Below are 20,414 nucleotides of genomic sequence, written 5' to 3' on the forward strand. Positions count from 1 at the left end.
CACATTGCTACAAAGAAACACCTGAAACTGGGTAATTCATAAAGAAAAGAGGTTAAATTGGCTCTCAGTTCTTCAGGCTTTACAGAAAGAATAGTAGCTTCTGTGTCTGGGGGAGGCCTCAGGAAGCTTCCAATCACAGTGGAAGGCACAGGGAGAACAGGGGTCTTACATGGCAGGAACAGGAGCAAGAGAGCAAGGGGGATGTACCACAGCTTTTTGTTTATTTGTTTGTTTTGTTTCATTTTGTTTGAGATGGAGTTTCACTCTTGTTGCCCAGGCTGGAGTGCAATCGTACAATCTTGGCTCACTGCACCCTCCGCCTCGCAGGTTGAAGCGATTCTCCTGCCTCAGCCTCCCCAGTAGCTGGGATCACAGGCATGCACCACCATGCCCGGCTAATTTTGTATTTTTAGTACAGATGGAGTTTCTCCATGTTGGTCAGGCTGGTCTCGAACTCCTGACCTCAGGTGATCCGCCCGCCTCGGCCTCCCAAAGTGCTGGGATTACAGGAGTGAGCCACCGCGCCCAGCCCACAACTTTTAAACAATCAGATCTCACGAGAACTCACTCACTATCAGGAGAACAGCACCAAAGGAATGGCGCTAAACCATTCATGAGAAATCCAGTCCCGTGATCCACTCACTTCCCACCAAGCCTGCCCCCAACACTGGGGATTAGATTCCAATATCACATATGGATGGGGCAAATATCCAGACTGTCTCAGTTGCCCACAATGATCTTGAACTCTTGGCCTGAAGCGATCTTCCTGCCTCAGCTGCCCAAAGTGCTGGGATACCAAGCGAGAGTCACCGTAGCCAGCTGGTGTTGTCTCTTTTTATAAGGATACTGATCCTCTTGAATCAAGGCTCCACTCTTATGACGTCATTTAACATTAACTTTATCCTAATAGGCCTTTTATCAATAAAAGTCTCCAAATACAGTGACACTAGGGGTTAGGACTTCAAAATATGAATTTTTAAGGGACATAATTCAGTCCACAGCAAACACTATATGCAGACTATTACTGTCTGAGGTGGGGGGGGAGAAAGAGGAATTAATGCAGAAATCTATGCAAATGAGGAAAAGCCAGTATGCTTATATGTACTACTATATATATGCTTAGATTCAGTATATATATTATAGAAAGGGTACTAAAAAACTGAATAATTATTCTTCCTGGAATACAAACTAGTTTCAATAAAGAAAGGTAAATGAAGACATCCTTTTCACTAATACCCTTTTCTAATGATTAAATTTATATTTTCTCCATATGAATGTATGTGCATTCTAGATATACATATGTACTTACATGCATATATCTATATATGTAGAAATGTATATATTTGTTAACCACAGACTCCCTACTACTACAACATTCAAACAAAGGAGAATTAATAAAGTAAAACTCAAAGAACTCTAATAAGGCAGCACTGGATGGCCTGGAAGGCTGAGGGTCGGTGAGCTGCCACCCCTCACCCCCGAGCTGGGAATCAGAGAGTGATGGAGAAATCCCTCACTCCACCTCCTGCTCTCTTCCTTCTCCAGTCCAGCCACCTGGTCACAGAGTGAGGCTCTAAACTGGCCCTTATTACATGTGTCTGTACCTCCACTTTTCACCTTGGAGGAAGAGTATGAATATCCCAACTCAGCAGGTAGACTGTGACAGAGCGTGGGACCAGATAGCTCAGGAGCTGTAAGAACCTTGTGCTTTGAAAGCCGATCTGCTTTGTGATATTGAAATCCTCTGAGTCCATTCCCTCATTATTACAGGAAAGGTGTGTGAAAGATCCAGGTCACGTCACTACAGGACAAAAGCTCTGGATGTTCAGTCACAATCAAAGCTCTTGAGATCCAGCAATTTCCTTGAACAATTTTTCTACCACACACACACACCTCAAAATATAGTGCATACCCATATTTAGAATTGTGGTAGGGGGTCATTACATGATCTTGACTGCATCAATAAAAGTCTCAGAGTAAAACTCTGGGGGATTCAGTGCAGATGGCCTACCAGCTGGATGTGGAATCTGAGCAAATCATCTTAACATTCTGCTACTCATCTCCAAATAACAGGCTTACATAAAATGGCTATCTATCTCAGACATTTTGCAACCTATGAGTCTGCAATGAAGAACGAATATGTGTGTGTGTGTGTGTGTGTGTGTTTTAAAGAGGCATATATGTGTTTTACTTGGTTTATGTATATGAGTTACTTGATTACTTCCATGTGAATATTCTGAATAATGGGTTAATTAAATAAATAAAATATAATTACATCATGTACCAAACGACATAGTTTCATCTGCTGGATCATTATTCCTGTATGTCTCCACAGTAATATCTAATTGTATTTTTAGTGAGGAAGCTATTTTGGCCTGACCTTCAAAACTGTCTTTGCATTTGGGTAGGACAAAAGACTAGGAAAAAAAAAAAAAAAAAAAGCCTGAGGGATTATTTTAAGTATTCTTAGGATTTAATGTTCCTCAGACTATCTGGGTTAGCTGACTTGTAAAAAAACTAAAGGGACAGGATAGTCAGTAAGTATGAATGTAATAGTTCACTCCTCAGTATTTCTGGAACAGGAAGCAGATTTCCTCATGCCCCCAAATGCCTCTAACCAAATAGAAAGGCAAGAGGACAAAATTCTTTAAATCTTATAAGGAAGCTATGAATAAGCAATGACATATAGAGACTAGCACATAGGTCATCAATTTTGTCTCACTGGGATATTCATAATCAATCCCTAATGACTAATAGCCAGTTTTCTATAATAATAAACTATATAATCAAATATTATACACAAATTCATTGATAGTGTTTTCTGCCAGCATGTAAGTGCCACACCTGAAAAAACTTCAAACTTTAGTGTATTTTCCATTTGGATCACCTGGGGGAATTTTTGCACTATGGATTCGTGGACTCCATTCCAGATATACTCACACAGAATGCCTGTACATGGAGCTCAGGATTCTGCATTTTCAAGCATTTCCTCAAGTGGTTCTCAAAAATCCTGTCTCCACCAACTTTGAGATCCATTTTTTACCAAACTCTGACTTCAGAAGCCTTCATGTACATCAGAAGCAATCTTGTTGTGGGGAAATTCCAAAGCACAGGAAGCAGTGATACCGTTTGCATTATTACCCAGACAATTTTAGCTACATACACCTATTATCCAGCATTTATGTCTTGATATGAGGCTTCTATTCAGTCGATCCTATTGATATCCAAGTGTACACAACTGACCTGTCAGGCTATTGCAACACTCTTAACTTAAATGTAGGGAGAATGTGTGCAGGGCTTAGCTGAAGCTCACCATGGGGTATGAAGTGACTCAGTCTCATTGCTATAACCCTTGGGTTCAGAAGACACTGAACAAACGCTTAAAAACCTGTTTTAGCTTAATGCATGAGGAGATATTTAACTCCTCAGATAGCCAAAGAATCAAGGAGAAGGGGTTGAGCTGGATGGCCAAATAGAAGTGTCCATTGATTGCACCCCCACATATACCAACAGAAATACCACATTTAACAACTATCTACACCCAAAAAGCACCTACATAGGAAACAAATATCAAGTCAACAATCATAGTACCTATTTTAACTTCATATCACTGAAAGAGGCACTGAAGAGGTTAGGAAAGAATTTTGATTCACTAAGGCCACCACTCCCCATCTCCCAGCAGCCGCCACATGGAGCTGAAATGGAATCTGAGAGCATGGGGGAGGGAGAGTGCAGCAATTGTGGAAATCTGCACTGAACTCAGTGCTGCCCTGTCACAGCCCAACCACAGAAGGAGCATTTAGACCACCTTGGCCAAAGGGGAATCGCCTATCCCAGCAGTCAGAACTTGAGTTTGGGAAAGCCTTGCCACAGCAGGCTAAAGTGCTCTGGGGTTCTAAAGACATTTGAAACTCAATCTAGGCCACAAGAACTACAACTACAAGGCAAGTCCCAGTGCTGTGCTGGGCTCAGTGCCAGAGGACTTGGACACCACTAGTGTGACACCCATCAGGGCAGCTAAGGGAGTGCTTGCACAACCACTCCCCCAACCACAGGCAGCACAGCTCACAGCAGTGAAAGTGACTCCTTACTTCTGCTTGAGGAGAGGAGAGGAAAGAGTAACTAGGACTTTGTCTTACATCATAAACATCAGCTCAGCCACAGTAGGATAGGACACCAGTCAGAGTCATGAAGCCACCATTCCAGGTCCTCGCTCCTGAAGGACATTTCTAGACACAACCTGCACCGGAAGAAAACCCACTGCCTAGAAGGAAAGGACCCAGTCCTGCCAGGATTCATCACCTGCTGACTGAAGAACCCTCAGGCCCTAAATAACCAGTAGCAACACCCAGTAGTACACTCCATGGGCCTTGGGTGAGACTCTGAGATATATTGGCTTCAGGTGAGACCCACCATATTCACAGCAGTGGCGGTCATGAAGGGACGACTCTTCTGCTTGAGAAAAGCAGAGGTAAAAGTAAAGGGGATGCTGTCCTGCAGCTTAGATAGCAGCTCCGCTACAGCAGGGTAGAGCACCAAGCAGGCTCTCGGGTCCCCAATTCCAGATCTTGGCTCTTGGTTGGCATTTCTGGACTGCCCTGGGTCAGAGGGGAGCCCACTGTCCTGAAGCGTGAGTCCCAGGCCAGGCAGCATTCACCACAAGCTGACTGAAGAGCCCTTGGGCCTTAAGGGAACATTGGAGATAGCCTGGCAGTACTCTTCTTGAGCCTGTGGTGGAGGTAGTTGCAGGGAGAGGCTCCTCTGCCCATGGAAAGGTGAGGGAAGACTGGAAGGACTCCATCTCATGGTCTGAGTTCAAGCTCAGCCACAGTACAACAGAACACCAAGTAAACTTCTTAGGTTTTTTACTTTGGTCCCTGGCTCTTAGACAGTACATCTGGACATGCCTGCGCCTAGAGGAACTCATCATCCTGAAGGGAAGGACACAAGCCTGGCTGGTATTGTCACCTGCTAACTGTAGACCTCTAGGGCCTTCAGTGACCATAGGCAATAGCCAGGTAGTAGTTACAGAGGGCCTTGGGTGAGACTGAAAGCTGTGCTGGATTCAAGTCTGACCCAGCACAGTCCCAGTGGTGGTGACCACAGGGGTGCTTGTGTCACCCCACCACCAGCTCCAGGCAGCTCAACACACAGAGAGAAACATCATTTGTTTGAGAGAAACATCATTTGTTTGAGAGAGACATCATTTGTTTGAGCGAAAGTAAGGAAAGAAAACAAGACTCTCTGCTTTGTAATCCAGAAAATTCTGAAAAAATTCTGGAGTTTAAAATGCAATCGACATACTGAAGAATTCATGAGAATATCTCAATAGTAGAATTGATCAAGCAGAAGAAAAACTCCGTGAGCTTGAAGATAGATGAGTTGAAAATACACTATCAGAGGACATAAAAGAAAAAAGAATGAAGCACACCTACAAGATCTGGAACATAGCCTTCAAAAGGGCAAATTTAAGAGTTATTTATCTTAAAGAGGCGGTTGAGAAAGAGATAGGGGTAGAAACTTTATTCAAAGGGAAAATAACAGTGAACTTCCCAAAGCTACCAATATTTGAGAAAGATAACAATGTATGAGTACAAAAAGATTAGAGAACACCAAGCAGATTTCACCCAAAGAAGACTACATCAATGCATTTAATAATCAAATTCAAGAAGTCAAGGATAAAGAAAAGATCCTAAAAGCAGCAAGAGAAAAGAAACAAATAATACAATATGGAACTCCAATACGTCTGGCGGCAGACTGTCCAGTGGAAGCCCTACAGGACAGGAGAGAGTGGCATGACATATTTAAAGTGCTGAGAAAAAAAAAATTACCGTAGAATAAAATATCCAGTGAAAATATCCTTCAAACATGAAGGAAAAGTAAAGGCTTCCCCAGACAAACAAAAGCTGAGAAATTTTATCAACATTAAAACTTTCCTATAAGAAATGATAAAGGGAATACTTCAGTCAGAAAGAAAAACACATTAATGAGCAATAAATAATCAACTGAAAGTGTAAAACTCACTGGTAATAGTAAGTACGTAGAGAACACAGAATATTATAACACTGTAATTGTGATGTATAAATCCCTATTATCTTAGGTGGAAAGAAAAACACAAACTGATCAAAGTAACTACAACAACTTTTCAAGACGTAGTACAATAAGACATAAAGAGAAAAACAAAATGGTAAAAAGTGAGAGGATGAAGTGTAGGGTTTTTATTAATTTTCTTTTTGCTTGTTTATTGGTCTGTTTGTTTAAGCAATCAGTGCTAAGTTGTCATCAGTTTAAAATAATGGACTATGAGATATTGTTTGGGGGCCTCATAATAACCTCAAATCAAAAAAACATACAAGAGATACTAAAACATTAAAATCAAGAAATTAAATCTTACATCAGAGAAAATCACCTTCACTAAAAGAAAGACAGGAATCAAAGAAAGAAGGAGAAGACCACAAAACAACCAGAAAACAAATAACAAAATGGGAGGAGTTAGTCCTTTCCTGTCAATAACAACATTGAATGCTGATGGACTATCCTCTCCAATCAAAAGACACAGAATGGCTGAGTGATTTAGAAAAACAAGACTCAATGATCTATTGCCTACAAGAAACACACTTCACCTATAAAGACACACAGAGACTGAAAATAAGGGGATAGAAAAAGATATTCCATGCCAATGGAAACCAAAAAAGAGCAGGAGTAGTTATATCAGACAAAATAGATTTCAAGACAAAACCTATTAGAATAGACAAAGAAGGTCATTATATAATGATAAAGGGGTCATTCAGTGAGACGATATAACAATTGCAAATATATATGTGCCCAACACTGGAACACCCAGATATATAGAGCAAATATTATTAGAGCTAAAAAGGGAGATTGGCCCCAAATACAGGATAGCTGGAGACTTCAACACCCCAATTTCACCATTGGACAGATCTTCCAGATGGAAAATCAACAAAGAAACATTGGGCTAAATCTTCACTATAGACCAATTGAACCTAGTAGATATTTATAGAACGTTTCATTCAATGGCTGCAGAATACACATTCTTCTGAGCACATGGATCATTGTCAAGGATAGACCATATGTTAGGTCATGAACAAAATCTTAAAACTTTCAAAAGCATTCAAATAATAACAGACATCTTCTCTGACCACAATGGAATAAAACTGGAAATCAATAACAAGAGGAGTTTTAGAAACTATGCAACTATACAAACACATGGAAATTAAACAATATGCTCCTGAGGTTGAGGCTGCAGTGAACGATGATGACACCACTGCACTCCAGCCTGGGTGACAGAGTGAGACTAAAATAAACTAATAAATAAAATAAATAAACAAATAATGGGCAAAATATCTGAATAGACATTTCTCAAAATAAGACATATAAGTGGCAAACAGGCATATGAAAAGGTGCTCAACATCACTGATCATCAGAGAAACACAAACCAATACTACAATGAGATATCATCTTGCCTCAGTTAAAATGGCTTTTATCCAAAAGACATGAAACAAAGAATGCTGGCAAGGATGTGGAGAAAAGGGAACTCTCGTACACTGTTGGTAGAAATGTAAATTAGTACAACCACTATGGAGAACAGCTTGGAAGTATCCCAAAAAACTAAAAATAGAGCTACCACAAAATCCAGCAATCCCACTGCTAGGTATATAACCAAAAGAAAGAAAATCAGTAGATCATACTATTCAGCCATAAAAGAAGAATGAGATCCTGTCATTTGCAACGACATGGATAGAACTGGAGGCCAATTATGTTAAGTGAAATAAGTCAGGCACAGGAAGACAAACTTTGCATATTCTTACTTTTTTGTGGGAGCTAAAAATGAAAACAACTGAATTAATGGAGATAGAGTAGAATAATGGTTACCAGAGCCTGGAAAGGGTAGTGGGGTGATGCAGAGGAAGTGAGGATGGTTAATGGGTATAAAAAAATAGAAAGAATAAGACCTAGTATTTATTAGCACAACAGAGTGAGTATAGTAAATAATAATTTTATTGTACATTTAAAAATAACTAAAAGAGTATAACTGGATTGTTTGTAACACAACGGATAAATGCTTGAGGGGAGCGTATCCCGTTTAACCTGATATGATTATTACACATTGCATGCCTGTATCAAAATATCTAATGTACACCATAAACACATATTCTTACTAGGTACACACAAAACTTAAAAAATTTTTTTAAAAGGAATCAAAGGAACTGGTTTGAACAATCAAAAGACAGTTGTTGCCAGCTTCTGTAGTCTAAGCTACTGAGGAGGCAAAGGCAGGATGATCACTTGAGCCCAGGAGATGTGGGCTATAAGTATGCTTAAGCTGATGGGGGTGTGCACATTAAGTTAAGCATCAATATGGTGACCTCCTAGCAGGAAGGGACCACCAGGTAGCCTAAGGAGAATTGAACCAGCCCAAATCAGAAACGGAGCAGGTCAAATCTTCTGTGCTAATCAGTAGTGGGATCATGTCTATGAATAGCCACTGCACTCCAGCCTGGACAAGATAGTGAGACTCCGTCTCTAAAGATCAAAACAAAACAAAAAAAGGAACTACTGTCAAACAATTTATAAAAGATATACTGAAGGAGTAGCCAAGATTCCAAAAAGATAACGGTGTTTTACAAACAGCAAGAACATGCCATTAGTAGACTGAATCTATCATATAATTTCTCACTATTCTCTGCGTTTGCTCACTCAGCTTGCTTTGGCTCCACATAGTATCAGCTGCACTGGCTACAGCAGGTGTAATCTAGGCTAGAGATTTCAAGAGAACCTCATTCCATGTCTAGTTGATCTGCTGGGATGACCAGAACACTGGGGTCTCCATCTACTATATCTTCACCATCCAGAGCCTGTGCTTAAACTCTTGTGCAGCTATAACAGAATACTTGAAACTTGGTGATTTAAAAAGAAAAGAGGTTTATTTGACTCAGGTTGCTGGAGGTTTGTAAGTTCAAGAAGCATAGCACCAGCATTTGTTTGGCTTCTGGTGAGGACCTCCTGCTGCATCACGACATGGCAGAGAGGTGAAATATGCTGGAAAAGGGATGAAACAAAAGGCATAACCTGGCTTTATAACTCTTGCTCAGCCCAGGTGCAGTGGCTCATGCGTGTAATCCCAGTACTTTGGGAGCCCAGGAGTTCAAGATCAGCCTGGTAACATGGTGAATCCCCATCTCTGTCCCCAGAAATACAAAAATTAGCCAAGGATGGCGGCACATGCCTATAGTCCCAGCTACTTGAGAGGCTGAGGTGGGAAGATCACTTGAGTCCAAGAGGCAGAGGTTGCAGTGATGGGGGATCACGCCACTGCACTCCAGCATGGAGACAGAGTGAGATCCAGCCTCAAAACAAACAAACAAACAAACAAAAACTCTTTCTCATAGTAATTAATCCAGTACCGAGAAAACTAACCCAGTCTTCCAAAAATGCATTCATTCGTTTATGAGAGTGGAGCCCCCATGATCCAAACATTTCTTAAAAGACCCACTACCTTTCTATACTGTTACAAGGGTAATTATATTTCAACATGAGTTTTAGCAGTAATAAACCACATCCAAACCATACCAGCCTCTCCCTCCATGTGGTCTCTCCAGTAACAGATCCCAGTCTTCCTTTACATGCTGCTCAAGGCTCCAAGGCAGCTTGGAACAGTCCAAGCAGCAGCAAGGACTATACTTAGGGGTGTACATAGTCACCCTTTACTGAAGTCAAAGTAACTCCAAAGTCTTTTGGTCGGAGTAAGTCGCAAAGCCAAGCTAGGGTCATTGTAACAAGGGAATTACAGAAAGGGATGGATGCTAGGAGGCATTAATGATTGGGGCCATTCTGTAATAATTTGCAACAAACGAAGTCAACTTCGTGGATGTGTGAACAGTGAAGTCACAGGGGGCTCCAGACTTAGAAGGAGCCCATGCTTGATTTAATGTTCCAATATCATCATTTGAAATTTCTAAAAACTTTTTGAAGAAGAGAACCCACATTTTCATTCTGCACTGGGTCCAACCAATTGTTTAGCACGACTGACCACGGATATGTTATTATGCATTACCCTAGGTGCACCCCAGCCCTACATTATGGGTCCTTCTCAACACAGGCTTTATTCATGGTTCTCTTGTCAATGAAGGATGGATGTAGCATAGGGCAAGAACACTGATTCTGGCTCCAGGAAGCTGGAGGCCAGCCTGCTTGAGTTCAATTCTTGTCACTGAAGACTCCACCCTCACTTTTTTTATCCCAGTCGAGCAGGAAATTCCTATTGACAGATGCTCTGAACCACCTGATGTTATAAGTTATAACAGGGCCTACTCGTCATATAGAAAATATATTAAAATCAAAGCCATGATTGAAAAAGGGGGCATAGGCTGGGCACGGTGGCTCACGCCTGTAATCCCAGTACTTTGGGAGGCTGGGGGTGGGAGGTGGTGAATCACAAGGTCAGGAATTCAAGACCAGCCTTACCAACATGGTGAATCCCCATCTTTACTAAAAATACAAAAATTAGCCAGGCGTGGTGGCGGGCACCTGTAATCCCAGCTACTCAGGAGGCTGAGGTAGGAGAATCAGTTGAACCCGGGAGGCAGAGGTTGCAGTGAGCTGAGACTGTGCCATTGCACTCCAGCCTGAGTGACAGTGCAAGACTCTGTCTCAAAAAAAAAAGAAAAGAAAAGAAAAGAAAAAAGTAAAAGGGGGCATCATAAATGAGATGTCTCTCATACTTAGAGATGGCAGGGCAATAACAGAAAATACTTCTATGAATCTCAAATCCTGCAGTTTGCTAAAGGCAAATGCATAGGCAAGATTCACTGAGTTGGACAAGAATGAGGCATAAGTGATCACCACATGGGCTTAGTTTCTTCTAAGGCGTCTTAATAGACACAACAGAAAATCCTCACTCAATATGACCTTATGGGACTGCTCAGTACAAGAGCCCCATTCGGAGATTCTGAGGAATCATTCTGGGTTATTGATTGAGTGACCAAATGCCGATGTTTTGACATGACAAATCAGCTCCAACCAATACCTCTTCCCAATGCCTAGGATATTAGCCTGATACTGGGATAATCCGTCACAAAGTCAAAGCAGAGCAGTAGCTGCAGGGTGGGTAAGAACTCTGTTTCAGTGGGGGACAAACCCCATCTCATCCAAACACACTCCACCCAATATTCTTTAGGATCACTTTACCACCTGAAAGTTTCTAAGAACCATAAAAAACCTTTGTTTATGTTGATTATTCACATTTATCTCATTAAAAATTAGAACTAAAATATTTTTTAAATAATTATTAATCATAAACCAGTGAATACAATTATTACATGCAAATATAAAGACCATAGTTTTTGAAAAATAACCCTATTTTTTAAAACAAAAAAATAAAAAGGAATGGCACTGTTTTACATTTTCAAAGTTTCTTTAATGTCTGAGTCTATATAGACATCTGGAGGCTCATGTCTGCCTGGCATTCAGTCTGTTACACTGTGTTGTTTTGTTGAATTATATAAAGAGAATCTGTGAATTTGATCCTGTCATTATGATGTTAGCTGGTTATTTTGCTCGTTAGTTGATGCAGTTCCTTCCTAGCATTGATGGTCTTTACAATTTGGCATGTTTTTGCAGTGGCTGGTACCAGTTGTTCCTTTCCATGTTTAGTGCTTCTTTCAGGAGCTCTTGTAAGGCAGGCCTGGTGGTGACAAAATCTCTCAGCATTTGCTTGTCTGTAAAGGATTTTCTTTCTCCTTCACTTAGGAAGCTTAGTTTGGCAGGATATGAAATTCTGGGTTGAAAATTCTTTTCTTTAAGAACGTTGAATATTGGCCTCCACTGTCTTCTGACTTGCAGAGTTTCTGCCAAGAGATCTGCTGTTAGTCTGATGGGCTTCTCTTTGTGGGTAATCCGACCTTTCTCTCTGGCTGCCCTTAACATTTTTTCCTTCATTTCAACTTTGATGAATCTGACAATTCTGTGTCTTGGAGTTGCTCTTCTCGAGGAGTATCTTTGTGGTGTTCTCTGTATTTCCCGAATTTGAATGTTGGCCTGCCTTGCTATTTTGGGGAAGTTCTCCTGGATAATATCCTGAAGAGTGTTTTCCAACTTGGTTCCATTCTCCCCGTCACTTTCAGGTACACCAATAAGATGCAGATTTGGTCTTTTCACATAGTCCTATATTTCTTGGAGGGTTTGTTCGTTTCTTTTTACTCTTTTTTCTCTAAACTTCTCTTCTCACTTCATTTCATTTATTTGATCTTCAATCACTGATAACCTTTCTTCCAGTTAATCGAATCGGCTACTGAAGGTTTTGCATGCGTCACGTAGTTCTTGTGCCATGGTTTTCAGCTCCATCAGGTCATTTAAGGTCTTCTCTACACTGGTTATTCTAGTTAGCCATTTGTCTAACCTTTTTTCAAGGTTTTTAGCTTTTTTGCGATGGGTTCGAGCATCCTCCTTTAGCTCAGAGAAGTTTGTTATTACCAATCGTCTGAAGCCTTCTTCTCTCAACTCGTCAAAGTCATTCTCCATCCAGCTTTGTTCAGTTGCTGGCAAAGAGCTGCGTTCCTTTGGAGGAGAAAAGGCGCTCTGATTTTTAGAATTTTCAGCTTTTCTGTTCTGGTTTCTCCTCATCTTTGTCATTTTATCTACCTTTGGTCTTTGACGATGGTGATGTACAGATGTGGTTTTGGTGTGGATGTCCTTTCTCTTTGTTAGTTTTCCTTCTAACAGTCAGGACCCTCCGCTGCAGGTCTGTTGGAGTTTGCTGGAGGTCCACTCCAGACCCTGTTTGCCTTAAATGTAAATAGGCTAAATGCTCCAATTAAAAGACACAGACTGGCAAATTGGATAAAGAGTTGAGACCCATCAGTATGTTGTATTCAGGAGAGCCGTCTCATGTGCAGAGACACACATAAGCTCAAAGTAAAGGGATGGAGGAAGATCTACCAAGCAAATGGAAAACAAGAAAAGCAGGGATTGCAATCCTGGTCTCTGATAAAACAGACTTAAAGCCAACAAAGATCAAAAGAGACAAAGAAGGCCACTACCTAATGGTAAAGGGATGAATTCAACAAGAAGAGCTAACTATCCTAAATATATATGCACCCAATACAGGAGCACCCAGATTCATAAAGCAAGTCTTTACAGACCTACAAAGAGACTTAGACTCCCACACAAAAATAACGGGAGACTTTAACACCCCACTGTCAACATTAGACAGATCAATGAGACAGAAAGTTAACAAGGATATCCAGGAATTGAACTCAGCTCTGCACCAAGTAGACCTAATAGACATCTCCAGAACTCTCCACCCCAAATCAACAGAATGTACATTCTTCTCAGCACCACATCACACTTACTCCAAAATTGACCACATAGTTGGAAGTAAAGCACTCCTCAGCAAATGCAAAAGAACAGAAATTATAACAAAGTGTCTCTCAGACCACAGTGCAATCAAACTAGAACTCAGGATTAAGAAACTCACTCAAAACCACTCAACTGCATGGAAAATGAACAACTTGCTCCTGAATGACTACTGGGTACATAACGAAATGAAGGCAGAAATAAAGATGTTCTTTGAAACCAATGAGAACAAAGACACAACACACCACAATCTCTGGGACACATTTAAAGCAGTGTGTAGAGGGAAATTTATAGCACTAAATGCCCACAAGAGAAAGCAGGAAAGATCTAAAATTGACACCCTAACATCACAATTAAAAGAACTAGAGAAGCAAGAGCAAACACATTCAAAAGCTAAAAGAAGGCAAGAAATAACTAAGATCAGAGCAGAACTGAAGGAGATAGAGACACAAAAAACCCTTAAAAAAATCAATGAATCCAGGAGCTGGTTTTTTTGAAAAGATCAACAAAATTGATAGACTGCTAGCAAGACTAATAAAGAAGAAAAGAGAGAAGAATCAAATAGATACAATAAGAAAACAATAAAGGGGATATCACCACCGATCCCACAGAAATGCAAACTACTATCAGAGAATACTGTAAACCCTCTACACAAATAAACTAGAAAATCTAGAAGAAATGGATAAATTCCTGAACACATACACCCTCCCAAGACTAAACCAGCAAGAAGTTGAATCCCTGAATAGACCAATAGCAGGCTCTGAAATTGAGGCAATAATTAACAGCCTACCAACCAAAAAAAGTCCAGGACCAGATGGATTCACAGTCAAATTCTACCAGAGGTACAAAGAGGAGCTGGTACCATTTCTTCTGAAACTATTCCAATCAATAGAAAAAGACGGAATCCTCCCTAACTCATTTTATGAGGCCAGCATCATCCTGATACCAAAGCCTGGCAGAGACACAACAAAAAAGGAGAATTTTAGACCAATATCCCTGATGAACATCAATGCAAAACTCCTCAATAAAATACTGGCAAACTGAATCCAGCAGCACATCAAAAAACTTATCCACCATGATCAAGTGGGCTTCATCCCTGGGATGCAAGGCTGGTTCAACACATGCAAATCAATAAATGTAATCCATCATATAAACAGAACCAAAGACAAAAACCACATGATTATCTCAATAGATGCAGAAAAGGCCTTCGATAAAATTCAACAGCACTTCATGCTAAAAACTCTCAATAAGTTAGGTATTTATGGGACGTATCTCAAAATAATAAGAGCTATTTATGACAAACTCACAGGCAATATCATACTGAATGGGCAAAAACTGGAAGCATTCCCTTTGAAAACTGGCACAAGACAGGGATGCCCTCTCTCACCACTCCCATTCAACATAGTGTTAGAAGCTCTGGCCAGGACAATCAGGCAGAGAAAGAAATAAAGAGTATTCAGTTAGGAAAAGAGGAAATCAAATTTTCCCTGTTTGCAGATGACATGATTGTATATTTAGAAAGCCCCATCATCTCAGCCCAAAATCTCCTTAAGCTGATAAGCGACTTCAGCAAAGTCTCAGGATACAAAATCAATGTGCAAAAATCACAAGCATTTCTATACACCAATAATAGACTATCAGAGAGCCAAATCATCAGTGAACTCCCATTCACAACTGCTTCAAAGAAAATAAAATACCTAAGAATCCAACTTACAAGGGATGTGAAGGACCTCTTCAAGGAGAACTAAAAACCACTGCTCAATGAAATAAAAGAGGACACAAACAAATGGAAGAACATTCCATGCTCATGGATAGGAAGAATCAATATTGTGAAAATAGCCATACTGCCCAAGGTAATTTATACATTCAATGCCATCCCCATCAAGCTACCAATGACTTTCTTCACAGAATTGGAAAAAAACTACTTTAAAGTTCATATGGAACCAAAAAAGAGCCTCATTTCCAAGACAATCCTAAGCCAAAAGAACAAAGCTGGAGGCATCATGCTACCTGACTTCAAACTATACTACAAGGCTACAGTAACCAAAACAGCATGGTACTGGTACCAAAACAAAGATATAGACCAATGGAACAGAAGAGAGACCTCAGAAATAATACCACACATCTACAACCATCTGATCTTTGACAAATCTGACAAAAACAAGAAATGGGGAAAGGATTCCCTATTTAATAAATCATGCTGGGAAAACTGGCTAGCCATATGTAGAAAGCCGAAACTGGATCTCTTCCTTACACCTTATACAAAAATTAATTCAAGATGGATTAAAGACTTAAATGTTAGACCTAAAGCCATAAAAACCCTAGAAGAAAGCCTAGGCAATACTATTCAGGACATAGGCATGGGCAAGGACTTTATGTCTAAAACACCAAAAGCAATGCTACCAAAGCCAAAATTGACAAATGGGATCTAATTAAACTAAAGAGCTTCTGCACATCAAAAGAAACTACCATCAGAGTGAACAGGCAACCTACAGAATGGGAGAAAATTTTTACAATCTACCCATCTGACAAAGGGCTAATATCCAGAATCTACAAAGAACTTAAACAAATTTACAAGAAAAAAAATCAAACAACCCAATCAAAAAGTGGGCAAAGGATATGAAGAGGCACTTTTCAAAAGAAGACATTTATGCAGCCAACAGACACATGAAAAAATGCTCAACATCACTGGCCGTCAGAGAAATGCAAATCAAAACCACAATGAGATGCCATCTCACACCAGTTAGAATGGCAATCATTAAGAAGTCAGGAAACAACAGGTGCTGGAGAGGATGTGGAGAAATAGGAACACTTTTACGCTGTTGGTGGGACTACAAACTAGGTCAACCATTGTGGAAGACAGTGTGGTGATTCCTCAAGGATCTAGAACTAGAAACACCATCTGACCCAGCCATCCCATTTCTAGGAAGATACCCAAAGGATTATAAATCATGCTGCTATAAAGACACATGCACACATATGTTTGTTGTGGCACTATTCACAATAGCAAAGACTTGGGACCAACCCAAATGTCCATCAGTGATAGACTGGATTAAGAAAATGTGGCACATATACACCATGGAATACTACGCAGCCACAAAAAAGAATGAGTTCATGTCCTTTGTAGGGACATGGATGAAGCTGTAAACCATCATTCTCAGCAAACTATCGCAAGGACAAAAAGCCAAACACCGCATGTTCTCACTCATAGGTGGGAATTGAACAATGAGAACACTTGGACACAGGAATGGGAACATCACACACCAGGGCCTGTTGTGGGTTCGGGGGAGGGGAAAGGGATAGCATTAGGAGACATACCTAATGTAAATGACGACTTAATGGGTGCAGCACACCAACATGGCACATGTATACATATGTAACAAACCTGCACCTTGTGCACATGTACCCTAGAACTTAAAGTATAATAATGAAAAGAAAAGGTAAAACATAACAACTGTTGTCTAGGATGTGGAGAAAAGAGAACTCTCGTGTGCTGTTAGTGGAAATGCAGATTTGGTATAGCTGCTATGGAAAACGGCATGGAGATTTCTAAAGAAATTAAAAATAGAACTACTGTGTGCCCCAGCAATCCTTCCTCTGGGTACATACAGAAAGGAAATGAAATTATTACCCTGTAAAGACATCTGCACTCCCATGTTCACTGCAGCATTATCCACAATAGCCAAGATACGGAAACAACCTAAGTGCCTGTCACTGGTCGAATGGATAAAGAAACTGTGGTACAATTATTCAGCCCTAAGAAATAAAAAGATCTTGCTATTTGTCAAAACATGGACGAGCCTGGACTTATGCTAAGGGAAATAACCCAGACATAGAAAAAATAAATTGCATGATCTCACTTATATCTGGAATCTGTAAAAACAAAACGAAACAACAACAACTATACAGAGATAGAGAACAAAACAGTAGTTACCAGGGAGGGTTTGGTGGAGGAAATGGGGAGATGTAGTTCAGAGGATACAAAGTAGATCTGCTTTGTATCATATCTATGAAGGATGAATGCATCTAGAGATCTAATGTAGACATGAGAATTATAGGTAATAAAATTATGCTGTATTTGGAATAAGAGAGAGAGAATCTGGCCTCACACAAATGGGTGGTTGGGAAGGAAACACCCCACGGATACCCCAAAAAGGGTTTGAAGACCACCAGCATTCTTGGGCCACGCTTGACCTAATCTGAGCATTCAACCCGTTTCAGAGGTCCTGGTGGGAGATGGGCCCTCAAAACAATCAGACATTGGCTGGGGAATGTTGGGGGAAGAAGGCAGGAGACTTTTTCTCCTCTACTTATTTCTGAGATAATATAAGGTTTTGGGGCTGTTGCAACCATCTCGCCAATATGTAAAGGACATATGCCTGAAAAGTGAACCAAGATAGAGCATAGAGGAGTATGGAGAAAGAGTGTATAACTGGTTTCTCTTTTCATCATCTGAGTTCTGATAAGCTGCTCATTAAGCCATAACTGTCCCTTATTGCTTACAACAGTTTAACTATACTTTCAGATTATTAGGTCATGAGAAAGACCCAGTACTTGGAGGGAAGGTATTTCAGGGTACTAAAATGCAGGAAAGAAATTATAAAGAATTTAAGATAGAAATCCATGCTCTGTTATTTGTTCATGTTAATATGACAATCATTTTTATATAGGTATCCTTGAGAAAATTACTTTTGAGCAAAGACTCACAGGGGATAAAGAACTTAGCCCGGCACATGCAGGCGGGGTGGGACTAAAGTAGCCCTGTGGCAGGCACATGCCAGGTGTCCTCAAGGAACAGTAAAAGGTCAGGAAACTAGAGGGAAGAGACTGACAGGCAAAAGAGTAGAAAATGTATCCCGAAAAGTGCGCAGGAGGACACATTACATTAGGGCACAGGAGATTGTAGGGATCCCAGCTTTTACTCCATGAAATGTGGAAACTCTCCGGGGTTCTGAGCAGAGCAGCAGGACCTGATTTATGGCGTAAAAGGATCACTCTGGCCGCTGTGGTTGGTGAAGGTGGAAGCAGGGCACAGGGGCAGGTTCTTGCAGTTCAGCCAGTGGGAGGTGTTGGTGTCTCAGACTTGGCAGTTGTAGGGGAACCAGGAATCAATAATCAGATCCAGGCATGTTTTGAAGGCAGAAACAACAGTCTTTTCCCATAGATTAGCTGGAGTATGTTAGAGAATGAAAGCGTAAAGGATTACGTCAAACCACTTTGGTTTTCACTGAAAATGATGGAGTTATCTTCAACTGAGACAGAAATTCCCAGGAAGGAACTGGTAGATGAGGGGATCTGGGGAGATGATCAATCAGTGTTTCCACTTGGGATGTAAAAAGTCTGCGACATACATAATACATCCATGTGGTGTTATCAAATAACAAATTGAATGCAAGAGTCTACAGTTCAACCAAGAGAGCTGGGCTGAAGATTAATTTGGGAGTTGATGGTATTTCATCCATTGATCCCACTGATGAAAATCAAGAGATGTCATGTGGGTCAAGAAGCCCACCACTGATCCTTAGGAAGCTCCAACAACAAGATTCCAGGGGGAAGAGGAGGGACTCACATAGGAGACTGAGAATGAAAGCCCTGTAGGGTAGGGGACAGGCCAGGAGACAGCAGTGTCCTACACACTGAGAGGCAGCCTGACTATCTGCCTTGAGGGCACCACGACTGAGCTTATGATGCTTTTCATCCCTGTTTCTGTCACAGGAAGCTCATTCCCAGATCATCCCAGGTGGAGGCAGTGATACTATGTTAAATGTTTCTGATAGATTAGTAAAGTAAGAATGGAAAATTGACCCAGACAGAGGCTGGGGCTGTGGGGAATTGTTTCATTCCAAATGTCAGGGATCCCCATGACACAAACTGTTGGAGGACAGGAGTCTGGGCAGTGGATTGAGGAGATTTTCCTAGTTCTTGACCTAGAGAAGACAGTCTTGTCCAGGACGTGAGAAGAAAGAGGGTCCACACTGGAGTCATATTTTCCTCCCAGAGGAGGGAATGAAAAGGAGAAGAGTAGAGCATGTATGTCTCCCTTCCCCTGAGATACTGGTCCTCCTTTTCCATTACCCCGGCCCTCCATACTTCACATGAACTGCGTTTGTCTCCATCTCTCCTCACTCTTCTACAGACTCATCAGATCAACTCACTTGACAATTCCTCCCTCCCTCTCAAGTACCCATCTCCAGCACCTTCCTTCTCTCTAATCCCACTCTTCTGCCCTGCCCTTTCTCATGGAGACCTCTACAGATTACCCATTCTATTTCCTTCCTGGGGCTGCTAGAATGAAATACCACAGACTAGGTGGCTTATACAAGAGAAACGTATTTTCTCACAGTTCTAGAAACAAGAAATCCAAGGTGTATTAGACAGGGTTCTCTAGAGGGACAGAATATTAATATTCTGTTGGCTTCTCACTGTGTCCTCACATGGTCACTCCTCTGTGCATGTTCCCATCCTGGGTGTCTCTTGTGTGTGAGGACACCAATCAAACTCAATTAGGGCCCAAACTAAAAGCTTCATTTTAACTTAATTACCTCTTTAAAAGCCCCATCTTCAAACACAGTCGCTGTAGGAGCTACTACGGGTTATGGCGTCACACATGAATTTTGGGGGGATGCAATTCATTCCATAACACCTAGAGGCCCACCTTGCTTTTTATTTCCACTTAATCCATATAGAACCTTGAAGGGAAAGGTATGAGTGATCAACTCCAAATCTACCATTAATTTTTGTGGGAGCTTGGCTGATCACTTCATCTTTCACCTCTCAGTTGGAAAAAAAAGAAGCTTAGAATAAAGGAGTTTTCAGCCTCTTTCCAGCTCAGATTCTCTGTGTTCCGCAGAGCTCCTGATGTGAGTGTGGGTATATGCCTGTGCGTGTGTATGTCTGTGGGCTAGCGTGTGGCAAACTCTCTGCAGAAAATGTAATGTCATCCATATCTCTGTGCTGATAGGTCCTGAAAGTCAAATATTCTTAAAATAGTGTGGATTTAGATAAAGTGAAATATTGTGTGATGAAATTATTGTTACATA

This window comes from Macaca mulatta, chromosome 7 (genome assembly GCF_049350105.2).
Source record: "Macaca mulatta isolate MMU2019108-1 chromosome 7, T2T-MMU8v2.0, whole genome shotgun sequence".
NCBI lineage: Eukaryota > Metazoa > Chordata > Mammalia > Primates > Cercopithecidae > Macaca > Macaca mulatta.